Here is a 13,745-nt window from a genome sequence, read left to right on the forward strand (position 1 = left end):
TTTGGATAATACAATGACGGCACAAGTCCACCAGGATTTATAGGAAACAGAGTTTGTGATTTGGAGTAGCCAAGTTAGGAGTCCAAAACTTTACTCTGCCTAAGATGCTGTTACAATGTGTTTGTTAGGGGTTTTATATATTTTTTCACCCTAAATACAAATGAGTGATCAACACACTTGTTTCAGTTTACCATTGTTTAAAAACTGTTATTACATTTAAAAAAAATGTGAGAACACATTTTTACAGGCAATAAAAAAAAAAATTACGTTTAAAAAAGGTAACTAAATGGGTCACAATTATTTATTGTACTTTTTTAAACATGGTAATTGGTGGCTCAGTGGGTAGCACTGTTGCCATACAGCAAGAAGATCCAGGGTTTGATTTCCAGGCGGAGGGTTCCCGGTCTTTTCTGTGTGGGCTTTGCACATTCTTCTCATGTCTGAACTGTGGAAATAAACCAATGCTCCCAGAGGAAACTAAAGACATGTAAGTTAGATGAAATACAGACACAAAATTGTTTTTAACAGTGTTTAACATTGATCTTGATCTGATGAATCATGTGTAACCTATAACTACCCGTCCTGTCAGGAATGCAACCAAAGTAAACATGACATTCTAATTCTAATAAACATAGTCGCTTCATAAAAATCATTGAAAACAGGATTTAACATTTTTGATATACTACTGAAGGTTAAGTGAGGTGTTTTTTAGATGCTCTTCCCTCACCAGCTTATTGGGGTTTTTTAATGGCTTAGATTGTGATTTATTTATTTTTTTAGTCCAGAACTGCACCAAATCTCTGTTCCTGAACTTGGTCAATTAGGCAGTTATTATTAAAGACTGTGGATCAGAAATAAGACGTTGGTGTGACTTAACAGATCAGGCAGCTTTTTAAATTCAGTCAAAAAGTTTTTGAAAAGACATCCAAAGCCTAAGATTAGGGGTGCAGCTTTGATGGAAGACTGAATCAGTAATTGATGCTGCTTTTGTCTCTGTTGGAATAATGTGTGTGAAAGGTTTTAGTCATGGATGCATTGCTCCAATAACAAGTATTTAATACATGGGTTAAAAACAATAGATTGATATGGGAATCAGATTTGACTGTATTTCTGAACTTTATGCCATGAAGGTGCAATATGTTGATGTTTAGTTATGTAAGTAACCATTTATCCTAATTCACCCTGCCTGCACATGTCTGATTGACAGATCTTACATACACTGTTGACTTTGTTATTATGAGGAAGTCTAAATTGGATTAGTATTGTGTATTGGTTGATACTTAAAGCTTCTGTGTCAATACTGTATTAAATAAGGGAACTGCAGCCACAATTTTTGCTTTTTAACTGGATTTTGTTGTAAATTGGCTTTTGCTTTTGTCGTACTTTTTAGCACAACAAATATCTATACTTAAGCATGGAAGCTTATAGCGAAACATTAGGATCACCCACTGACGATGTGCTTGACAATTGGTAATTATTTTGTGACAGTTGTGCATGTCACAGGTATATAGTCCCCTATGCAATTATTAACTTTGTATTGAACCATGTTCTATGGTCAGATAAAATGAAAATTGAGCTTAATTAATTTATCTGTAATATAGTGGGAGGTATGTGTGATTGTGATGTTTTTCTAAAGGCCCTGGAAACCTCAGCCAAGAAACCAAAAATGGGCCTTCATAGGTTCTTAGAGGGGGGTGATGATTTAAAACATACGTCCAGATCAACACAAAAATTGTTTACTGAACAAAAGTCAAGCTTCTACCATGGCCATCTTAAGATCCCTGATCTAAACCCCATAGGGAAGCTGTAGGGTAAGCTAAAGAGAAGAGTGCACAGGAGAGTGACCTGAGCGAGGGAGAATGAGGCTGAGCGGTATAGCTGTTTTTGGATAGAAATGTGGAAATAATAATGTTGTTTTGGTTATATGCCTGCAGCCTGACAAATAGACCAGATTCATCTTTCGGGTTTTGTTGTTTGGAAATGTCTGCTACGTTTGTGGTATTTTTCCGATCCTCTGATTTGAATTACAAAAGAGCAAGTACTCTTAACAAAAAATATTCTGTCTATTTAAACTATAATCATGTCTGCCATCACAGCTGGCTATCTATTCTTTATAGTGGTTGTGTTTTGCAGCCATGGCTTGAAATCCAGTTTGTTATTGCAGTTATATTTTAGTTTTTTTTTGGAGGAACTTAAAATGTCTGTGTAATGACCCTCTTTTTCAGTGTCCTTTTATTGTCCCCCCAACAATTAAAATAATTGAATTAGGAACAGCACCCTGGTGAAGGCCACACTGGTCAATTTAAAGGCAAAGGTACAACAGAAGTAACGAGAACTAAGAATGGTGAAATTGCACAATTCAACCATCAAAAAAATCTAGTTTGTATTTGACCTTGTACATGTTCAATATTTTTTACTGCAGTGTTTTATTACAGCTAACAAAGATAAATAATTAAATCTTTCAGGAGCACCGTATTTCAATCCTTTAGTTTTGTCTCGAATTGCTTGGACTTATTAAAAGCACTGTGCAAGAACTGTGCAACAGTGCTGCATTCGCAAATGACTTAAATATTTATAAATATTCCTCCAGCACCAATGAAGCAAAGCTCCATCTGGACGTTCTCTGTTTAGTGCGCTACCCATCACCACATCAAAGCCCATGCAGCCTTTCCTGATAAAAAAAGAGGAAATGTGCAACAAAGTCCACTTCCCTTCACAGCCCAGATGCACAGAGTGAGTGCTATTTTGTTTTACATTTATACAGTGACTGAAGGACTGTGGGTTAGGTTGTGGTATATCTCCTTTTTATGTGGTTTCTGCATTTTAAATCTGCTACATGTCAAATGCATTGACTGAGACACATGCACTGTTGGGCAAAATATTACTGGCAGAATGCTGAATACATTGTCCTAAATATGTTTGTGTTACCATACATAAAAGGCTACTGAACAGGATGAAGTGGTTATTAAAGATTAGTGCTTCAACCAAAAATCGCTAACAGCACTCTGTAATCAATTACTGCCCACTGATAAAAGGCTAGATGAGGACTGACACAAAAAAATAACTGTACATCTACAGCATATGCTAACATCTTGTGTATACGCCTAATATAGAGGCCAATTAGCATGAACAGAATGCTGCCTTTAATTCCTTTCGGCTGCTCCCATTGCAGGTTGCCACAGCAGAACATTTAACTGCATAAGTAAATAATCTGCACAGTTTTTACGCTGGATGCCCTTCCTGATGCAACCCTCCTATTTACCTGGGCTTGGGACATGCACTAAAGATGCACGGATATGTGTTCTCCTCACACATGTACTACCAAGCGCCTTCTGTATTTTTGAGGCCAGTCTGGGATGGGTCAGGTAAACAGGGGTGACTGAGCAAAAGAAGGCCTACAGTCATTAATTGTATAATGATGTATTAGGTGGACATAGCTCATAGAATGGCCTTTAAATGTACAGAACATAAGCTTGATGAACCTAAAAAAAATAATTGGCTACAAAGCCATGTGACTTTTCCAAGCTAAGGTTATTGGAATTCCACTGTACAAAATAGACCCGGCTAGGTTAGAATTAGAGTAGAAGAATGCCTTTATTTGTCATGTACACTGATCAGCCATAACATTAAAACCACCTCCTTGTTTCTACACTCACTGTCCATTTTATCAGCTCAACTTACCATATTAGGAGCACTTTGTAGTTCTACAATGACTGACTGTAGTCCATCTATTTCTTTACATACCTTTTTAGCTTGCTTTCACCCTGTTTGTTAATGGGCAGGACCACCACAGAGCAGGTTTTATTTAGGTGGTGGATCATTCTCAGCACTGCAGTGACACTGACATGGTGGTGGTGTGTTAGTGTGTGTTGTGCTGGTATGAGTGGATCAGACACAGCAGCGCTGCTGGCATTTTTAAATACCATGACCACTCACTGTCCACTCAATTAGACACTCCTACCTAGTTGGTCCACCTTGTAGATGTAGAAGTCAGAGGCGATCGCTCATCTATTGCTGCTGTTTGAGTTGATCATCTTCTAGACCATCAGTGGTCACAGGACGCTGTCCACGGGGCGCTGTTGGCTGGATATATTTTTGGTTGGTGGACTATTCTCAGTCCAGCAGTGCCAGTGATGTGTTTAAAAACTCCATCAGCATTGCTGTGTCTTATCCACTCATACCAGCACAACACACGCTAATACACCACCACCATGTCAGTGTCACTGCAGTGCTGAGAATGACCCACCACCCAAATAATACTTACTCTGTGGTGGTCCTGTGGGGGTCCTGACCATTGAAGAACAGCATGAAAGGAGCTTACAAAGCATGCAGAGAAACAGATGGACTACCGTCAGTAATTGTAGAACTACAAGGTGCTTCTATATGGAGCTGATAAAATGGACAGTGAGTGTAGAAACAAGGAGGTGGTTTTAATGTTATGGCTGATCGGTGTATACATATAAAGGTGAACAGTACAACAACATTTTTTCTTCACATCTCCCAGCTTGTTAGGAAACTGGGGTCAAAGCACAGGGTCAACCATTGTACGGCACCCCTGGAGCAGACAGGGTTAACGGCCTTGCTTAGGGGCCTAACAGTGGCAGCATTGCAGAGCCGGGATTCAAACTACCAACCTTTCGATTGATAGCCCAAAGCTCTACCTGCTAGGCTACCACTGTCTGTGGAAGGTTGTTAGAAAAAACACCAGTGCTTGTCTTTCCACTGTAGCATCTAGATGAGCCACTCTATTGACAATACGCTAAACTGGAACTTGGACAGACAATACAAAAGTGGACGAAATATTGCTGTGGTATTCTAATGGTGTTGTGCTGTGCTGCTGGACCTATTAAAAAAAACTCCTGACAAGAATATAAGGTCATCTGTATATAAAATAAAGCTGAAGTGCAATAGGATTATGCAGCAGATAAGTAACACAAAAGTACACATAAAATATCCCAAATTAACGTTTTAGAAAGGCTTTGATATAATTGACTTTAATCTAATAAAGATGTTGTGGCCAAACCTGGAATGATATCTGATAACTTGAACATGTAACCTCTAATTTAAAGCAGTACTGTAAAAAAAAGAGCAGGCTGCATTTTTCCCACACTAGTGTTAAAGTCTAATATTAATTTAAAGAAAGTGTTTATTTAGGTTTTGCCTGACCCTGGTCACAAAAAATGGTGCACAAAATAATCAATTGGGACTGGGTGTGTGATAGAATTTTGAAGGTCTCATTTCATGAATCCACAGACATCACATTCTTTGACATCTGCAACCACTTGCACTCTCCTGTTTGATGTTATATGAGTCCTGGCTACAGAAAAACTCATTAATATACAACACTTGGTTTTACTCCCTGTGGGATATCAAACAGCAGTATTGGATGCACATATTATATTGGAGATGTTCTCAGAGTCTGAATGATTTTCAGCACCTAATAATATGCATAATTGATTTGAAATCAAAGCTGAAGTTTTATTCTATCTATTGTTAATGCTGGAAAGAACAAAAATGTAGATAGTTATAAGATTCACCTTGCCATACATATGTATATAGGAAGACCTTGCATGTAATATCAAATCTGCATTTCATATCACATATCAGATTTCTGCTGGTCCAATTCTCCAGCCTAGTAAAGCCCTTCATCCTTACTGTTATATTTCTCGTGCTTACAAAGTCAGTTTGATCCTAATCAGTAGTCTCAGTTGCTCCACAGGTTTTTTAACAAGGATTTTTTTCCCTTCTGTTTGCCCTGAGGATTAGAAACTGACGTTAACGCTGATACGACCAGCTTACACCTAAGATCTAAATCTGATGCCTTAAAACAGAAATGATACATTTTGTATTATGTTGTCCTCCATTGTGCATGTGTCATTGTGTAAATTAGAGATATGTCCTTGGAGGACTGAGGCTTGATGCGGACTTTTCTCCGTTTTACTTTAATCAAAGCATTTTCTTGCTTGCTGGCTTTGTTTTGAAGGAAATTCCTCAATGCTGCTTGCTAACAAGACAGCCAGTATTCATAAGATGAAAAATAGCTCGTCCAATAACTGTCCTCAGCTTCTAAAAAGAAAAAAAAAACTAGCAGCATGACCATTGTTGTTTGATAGCGCTGTTTTGAATTTGCAGGAAGGAAAATCACAGTTTGCTAACACCACTGGGACAACTATGTTTGCTTACATACAGTGTATCACAAAAGTGAGTACACCCCTCACATTTCTGCAGATATTTAAGTATATCTTTTCATGGGACAACACTGACAAAATGACACTTTGACACAATGAAAAGTAGTCTGTGTGCAGCTTATATAACAGTGTAAATTTATTCTTCCCTCAAAATAACTCAATATACAGCCATTAATGTCTAAACCACCGGCAACAAAAGGGAGTACACCCCTAAGAGACTACACCCCTAAATGTCCAAATTGAGCACTGCTTGTCATTTTCCCTCCAAAATGTCATGTGATTTGTTAGTGTTACTAGGTCTCAGGTGTGCATAGGGAGCAGGTGTGTTCAATTTAGTAGTACAGCTCTCACACTCTCTCATACTGGTCACTGAAAGTTCCAACATGGCACCTCATGGCAAAGAACTCTCTGAGGATCTTAAAAGACGAATTGTTGCGCTACATGAAGATGGCCAAGGCTACAAGAAGATTGCCAACACAACACCCTGAAACTGAGCTGCAGCACAGTGGCCAAGATCATCCAGCGTTTTAAAAGAGCAGGGTCCACTCAGAACAGACCTCGCGTTGGTCGTCCAAAGAAGCTGAGTGCACGTGCTCAGCGTCACATCCAACTGCTGTCTTTGAAAGATAGGCGCAGGAGTGCTGTCAGCATTGCTGCAGAGATTGAAAAGGTGGGGGGTCAGCCTGTCAGTGCTCAGACCATACGCCGCACACTACATCAAATTGGTCTGCATGGCTGTCACCCCAGAAGGAAGCCTCTTCTGAAAGCCCGCAAACAGTTTGCTGAAGACATGTCAACAAAGGACATGGATTACTGGAACCATGTCCTATGGTCTGATGAGACCAAGATTAATTTGTTTGGTTCAGATGGTCTCAAGCATGTGTGGCGGCAATCAGCTGAGGAGTACCAAGATAAGTGTGTCATGCCTACAGTCAAGCATGGTGGTGGGAATGCCATGGTCTGGGGCTGCATGAGTGGAGCAGGTGTTGGGGAGTTACATTTCATTGAGGGACACATGAACTCCAATATGTACTGTGAAATACTGAAGCAGAGCATGATCCCCTCACTCCGGAAACTGGGTCGCAGGACAGTGTTCCAGCATGATAATGACCCCAAACACACCTCTAAGACGACCACTGCTTTATTGAAGAGGCTGAGGGTAAAGGTGATGGACTGGCCAAGCATGTCTCCAGACCTAAACTCAATAGAACATCTTTGGGGCATCGTCAAGCGGAAGGTGGAGGAGCGCAAAGTCTCGAATATCCGCCAGCTCCGTGATGTCGTCATGGAGGAGTGGAAAAGCATTCCAGTGGCAACCTGTGAAGCTCTGGTAAACTCCATGCCCAGGAGAGTTAAGGCAGTTCTGGGAAATAATGGTGGCCACACAAAATATTGACACTTCAGGAACTTTTACTAAGGGGTGTACTCACTTTTGTTGCTGGTGGTTTAGACATTAATGGCTGTATATTGAGTTATTTTGAGGGAAGAATAAATTTACACTGTTATATAAGCTGCACACAGACTACTTTTCATTGTGTCAAAGTGTCATTTTGTCAGTGTTGTCCCATGAAAAGATATACTTAAATATCTGCAGAAATGTGAGGGGTGTACTCACTTTTGTGATACACTGTACATACCAATTCAAATTCATACCATATCCAAAAAAAGACTTCCTTTAACTTCATTAACTGCTTTCATGTGTCTTCACATGCTCTCCACCAGTCTTTCACATTTCTGGCATAAAAAGCAGCTACGCTTTGTTTAATGGATTGTGACCATCCATCTTCCTCTTGATCACATTCACAGGTATTTAGTGGGGTTCAGGTGTGGAAATTGGGCTGGCCATGACAAGATCTTGATCTGGTGGTCCTCCATCCACATCTTTATTGACCGGGTTGGAGCACTGTTGCATGAAGCATTGTCCTTCTTGGAAAAACAGTCCTCAGTGTTGGGGAACATTGTCAGACCAGAAGAAAGCAAGTTTTCTTCCAGGATGACCTTGTATGTGGCGTGATTCATATGTCCATAACAAAGACAAATCTGCTCCATTTCAGCCTTGCACCTCCAGATCATTACCAATCCTCCACCAAATATTACAGTGGGTGCGAGACCCTGTGGCTTGTAGGACTTAATTACTATGTCTAGTGATTAGATGACCGGGTGTTGAGCCAAGCTGAAAATTAGACTAGGAGGGCTTAGGAGGGCAAGAGGACAGTTATGACCACAGCATTTATACTTTTACTTGTTAAACAAGAATCGGTTCACATAATGTAATCAGTATGTCAATGTTGCCCCTTTTTTATTGCATAGCATCCTACAGTACAACATGGTACACATCTAATTCCAGAACTGCCAAAAATCCCAGGTAACTGTACATAATGTGCCATTGTTCATTTCTAATTGCACAAGGGTAAATGGGTAACCAAGCCATTGTAACTGTAAACAATAGCAATGGCAACAAGAATCTAATTTTCAGCTAACCCTGCTGCAGTTGTTGAGGTATTCAATTTTTTTTTAGCTTTGTTTAAGCTTTTTATTGTTGTTTCTGCACTGCTTTTAATAAATGTGTTGCAGCTGGGTGGTTTTATTTGACAAATTTACAGTGTGCATTGTTTTTCACTCGTACAGTACACTTGGTTTCTAGTCAGAAAGGGTAACCGAGTTTTACTCGGATTTAAAAATATACTGTACCATAGGGTACCATCCAGGGGAAAAGAAGCATAAGTAAAGTGGTGTGTCTGTGTTGGAATTCAACATACAGTGGAGTGTTTTAGGAAGTAAGTTTACAAGGAAGTCTCATTAGTTTTCATTTACAAAAGCCTAGTTAAAACTATAAGCAATAAACTTTATAAATTTAAGATAACATAAGTAAATGGGCATAGTTGTGTGATCCATTTCTGTTCCAGTGTGTGACAAAATAGAGAAAAACAGTGCTTTGGGAACCATTTTGCTGTTATGGTTTCGATTTATTTGTACTCCTTAGAGAAGAGGTTTAAGTGAATATAAAGATATTCTTACTGGTGACTTGATATCCTTCTGTGTGTATGAAGGTTTGTCAAATTTGAAAATGATATAATAAATATACTATGGCCTTTAAATTCTTAGACAGGGTTAGACAGTGCTCTCATAATCTACTTTGGAAAATCATTGTCACTTGACAGTTCACCACTGAAAATAAAGTTTCAAGAGAATGAACACATCAATATTCTTGTTTTAATTGCATTAAAAAAAAATTCCTAATGGAGTTTATAAAAAAGGGCCTCAGTTTGTCTCCAAAAATAACATTACTAAAAAAAACTTGCCTTGCAGCTTGCAAGTTAGTTTCCAATGATGCCACGAGCTAAACACGGCTACTGAAATTCATTTGCACTTATCTGTATTGTAAGTATTTGCTCTGGCTTGGCTGTATTCCATTTTTGTAAAGCCAACAGCTGGAGTGACGTTTTGCACAGCTCGGCGTCTGTTCACATCTTCAAGTTTTCCATTGTCACTGTCAGCGGAACATGTGCTCTGCACACTTGCAGATGTTTCAGCAAGTGTGATCTGACAGACATGTTCATCAGCTTCTCCCAGATTCAGTTTAGCAGAAAAGGAAAAAATAAAATAGTGAGAGAATTTGCTCTGCATAAAAATCAGCTTGATGTGACAGGCTTTTGAAATCTAAAAAAGCACATAGATTAAGGCCTCTACCTTTAATAGAGAGAGTTTTACAAATATGTGATTAGTAATATGAGAGGAGTGTTTGTATCGTTATAGAGTATGCATGGTTTTTTAATGAAGTTCCCCAATTTTGGCCCTGTCCCTGATTTTTTTTACTGCATTTTCCATAATATTGTAGCCAAGTGGGCTCTCACTTGTTGAAGCTTAAGCTAATTATCCATTCTGCCTTAATAGCAGATGTGGTCTGTAGTTTTGCCTCATACATTTATTCATTATTTCTCAAAAGATCTTCCTCAAGTTCTCTCTATTTAAAAAAAAAAAATCATTTTTAGAAAGTTGTTGAATCTTCTTAGTCTCCCCTAATAAAACCCTGCAGAGTTTAGTAGTATCGGTTCACTTTTTTTGTCTTTTATCCTTTGGTATTCTGTGACATGGGGGTGCAGCTGAGTCATCTTAATGGGGCCATATAACCTTTAACCCCACCTAACCATCTTTAGTGACAAAGGACCACAGATTTTACACTTAATCCACCAACACATCCCCTCTGTGTGAGTGGGACCCCACTAAGGAAAAAAAAAGATTCCTGGTCTTTTCATGTCCTTTTTGCTCACTCCCTGCCTTTTACCCCTTTTTTTGTGAACAATTTAAGTCAGGATGACATCTACACATTCTAATATGGCATATTAAAGAAATGTTCCAAACTTATGAAATTTAAATAAAGGTAGGTCAATATTAGTGCAAGTTAGTGTAAACCGGCCATTTATTATTTTTACAGGTTATGTAGAGGTGCAAAAATAAAATAAAAATAACAGGCGTTAACACTTTATAGTCAGGTCTGTTTATTTGCATTTTTAAATGATTATTTTCCAGCTTCTCTGAGCTTCTGTAAGCGTGCATGTTTTCCTTACCCATTCCAAATGTTCTCAGGAAGCATATTTTGGTCTTGCTAAATATGCTTTGGTTTCCAGATGGGATGGCGGGCGAGTGCTAGGCTTTGCAGAAAGGTTGGCAGCCACCCAGGCAATGCGGGGGAATGTCTGTCTGTGCACTGTAAACGTGCTCACCCAGGTGAGAGTTACCATCACTGAGAAGCATTTGTGAGAAACCAGCTTCAGTGAGATCTTCTTTGGCAAGGTGCTAAGGAGCCATGTTAGATGAAAAGTTGAAAGATATAAAGACAGAATACTGTAGGCACATGGGAGCACCTAGTATAGTGCAATGTGGTAAATTGTTCATGTCTAGTAAGTAACAATGACATTTTCATTACAGAGTTGCTTTCAGATAAAATATTGAAGCCAAAATCAAACCAGAGGTAAATATGTATTCGGGCTTTTCTCAATATAAAGCACTTGATAAAAAAAAAGTTATTTTTGTCTTATGAGTGAATTGAAGGATGTTAGAAAATTATGTGTTTTGATACCAGGCAAACACAGGCTACAGTGTTTGTGACGTAGAGATATAAATCTTGGTTTATTTAGTTATGTGGAAAAGGTGTTTGAATTGTGAGAAAATTTTAGTATTCTGTGATAATATACTTTCTTTTCACACTGGAGTTGCTTTACACATTTTTCATTTCAGCATATTAAAACAAAACCTCAACATTTTCGAGTGACTTTGGAAGGAACTTTGATATGAATAAAATATGAACCTGGCAGCCCATAAATGAACACTCTCATTTGGCTAATTTGATATTAATGAAAGAGCAGTGCTTGTAATTATTGAGGTAACATCTATTTATACTGAAGTACAATAAGAAGATGGATCACTAATATTTTATCTGTGCTGTATATTTGATAATAACCTGACAGATCACAGATATAATAAATACCCTGGAGCTAACTGCATCTTGCCAGATTATTGCCCCTTTCACTTGCTCTTTAAAAGTTACAATTAATCTGGAGAGGACAATAGGGACGCACAGTGAAAGCTTTCTTGTTCCAAATCATGAATTTATGGTATTCATTCTTGGCACGTCATTTAGTTTGTAAATTGCCCTATAATTTGTCATGTGTAAAAAATGCACTGGCATTTCCTTTGCAAAGCAGCTTTAGGCAAAATGGTATAAATAACAAGGCCATGGTAAAAGACTTGAATATGTATTTGTAGTTAATTAATCCTGAGTCATTACTTACCCACTTCTATATGCTCCATCAATCTATCAGTTGTAAGGTCCCTGGGTGCTAAGAAGCTTGAGTAGGCTGGGCACACTGTTGCCAGATTGGTTTGGTCTCTCCTTTTATGCTGTTTACTTCTTTTTCTGATTATTAAACCTTTTTTTTGTTTTTTTCTCAATAAAGGCACTCAGGTGGCATAGGCGAGAGGGAGATCTATGTCACTAGCGTACTATTGCTGAAATCCAGGTTTGAATCTCAGCAGGTGTTATCGGCCGACCGGGGACCTACACATACATGATTGGATATGCCTGAGGGTGGGGATGGCCGAAACCATGAGGTTTAAATTTCTAACATTGTAGTGTGTTGTGGAAGGGGATGTTACATTGTTACGTTGTTGCTTTTTTATTTTTAAGAAAGTAGTCTAATTGGCTGCAATGTTCAATGTGTCAATGTGTCAAAATCAGCAAATTATTTTGTAGTTAGTGTTGGATGCAACTCCTTTTTTATTCCAATACAATAAAACACTGATTTACAAACACATATATGCGCTCACGCCTAGGTGCATTTGTACAAGCTCACTTTTTTAAGAAAACTTTTAATCAATATTGAATAAGAATAAGCAACACATTATATGTGCACATTATATTTAGGAAAGCCGTAGCCTAGTGGTTAAGGTACTGGACTAGTAACCAGAAGGTTGCTGGTTCAAGTCCTACCACTGCCAGGTTGCTGCTGTTGGGTCCTTGAGCAAGGCCCTTAACCCTCAGTTGCTCAGACTGTATACTGTAACTGTAATGTAAGTTGCTTTGGATAAAGGCGTCTGCTAAATGCCGAAAATGTAAATATGTGCCATGAAAAAAGTTATATTTAATTAAATATTAAAATGTTTCTGTCTGTCTATCTATCTATCTTTCTATTGTGATTTGTAAGTCGTATAAACAGTGGACTTTCTGGGCTCCTGAAATTGCTGTCACTTAAATAAAAACATAAAATTTTTTAATATTGCGTTTGTTTTACCATCTAAGAATGTGTGAGGGTGCTCTTTTGGTAAAGCCAACCAAGACATTCACATGCTTGGTAAAACCAACCAAGACATTAATGTGCATGTAATTTGCAGTTTATGAGCTGGCATTGGTTTAGAATGGTTTAGAAAGATGGTTATGTGTATTAACTTTTTATAAATATCATGAAAGATTTCTTTTAAAAATACATGTTTAGAATAATTCTGCACACATTTTTATGACAACAACCCTAACCTTATCAAACTTTTTGGGTAATTTTCTGGTAGCTAAAAGTATACATTTAACCTTGTCAGGTTCCAGTAGTGACACATCTAATAATACATACCCCAGTATTTCTAACATTTAAAATGTCATGTTTTTAATGCTGGCGTTTGGTTAGTAGCGTGGACAAATAAACACACAACTGTGACGACTTTTGTAATGATTTTATTTGACATGTACTATTTGAAATTTACCACACAACCTTTAATACGAGTATGTACAGGGGTTGGACAAAATAACTGAAACACCTGTCATTTTAGTGTGGGAGGTTTCATGGCTAAATTGGACCAGTCTGGTGGCCAATCTTCATTAATTGCACATTGCACCAGTAAGAGCAGAGTGTGAAGGTTCAATTAGCAGGGTAAGAGCACAGTTTTGCTCAAAATATTGCAATACACACAACATTATGGGTGACATACCAGAGTTCAAAAGAGGACAAATTGTTGGTGCACGTCTTGCTGGCGCGTCTGTGACCAAGACAGCAAGTCTTTGTGATGTAT

This window comes from Trichomycterus rosablanca, chromosome 3 (genome assembly GCF_030014385.1).
Source record: "Trichomycterus rosablanca isolate fTriRos1 chromosome 3, fTriRos1.hap1, whole genome shotgun sequence".
NCBI classification, from domain to species: Eukaryota; Metazoa; Chordata; class Actinopteri; order Siluriformes; family Trichomycteridae; genus Trichomycterus; species Trichomycterus rosablanca.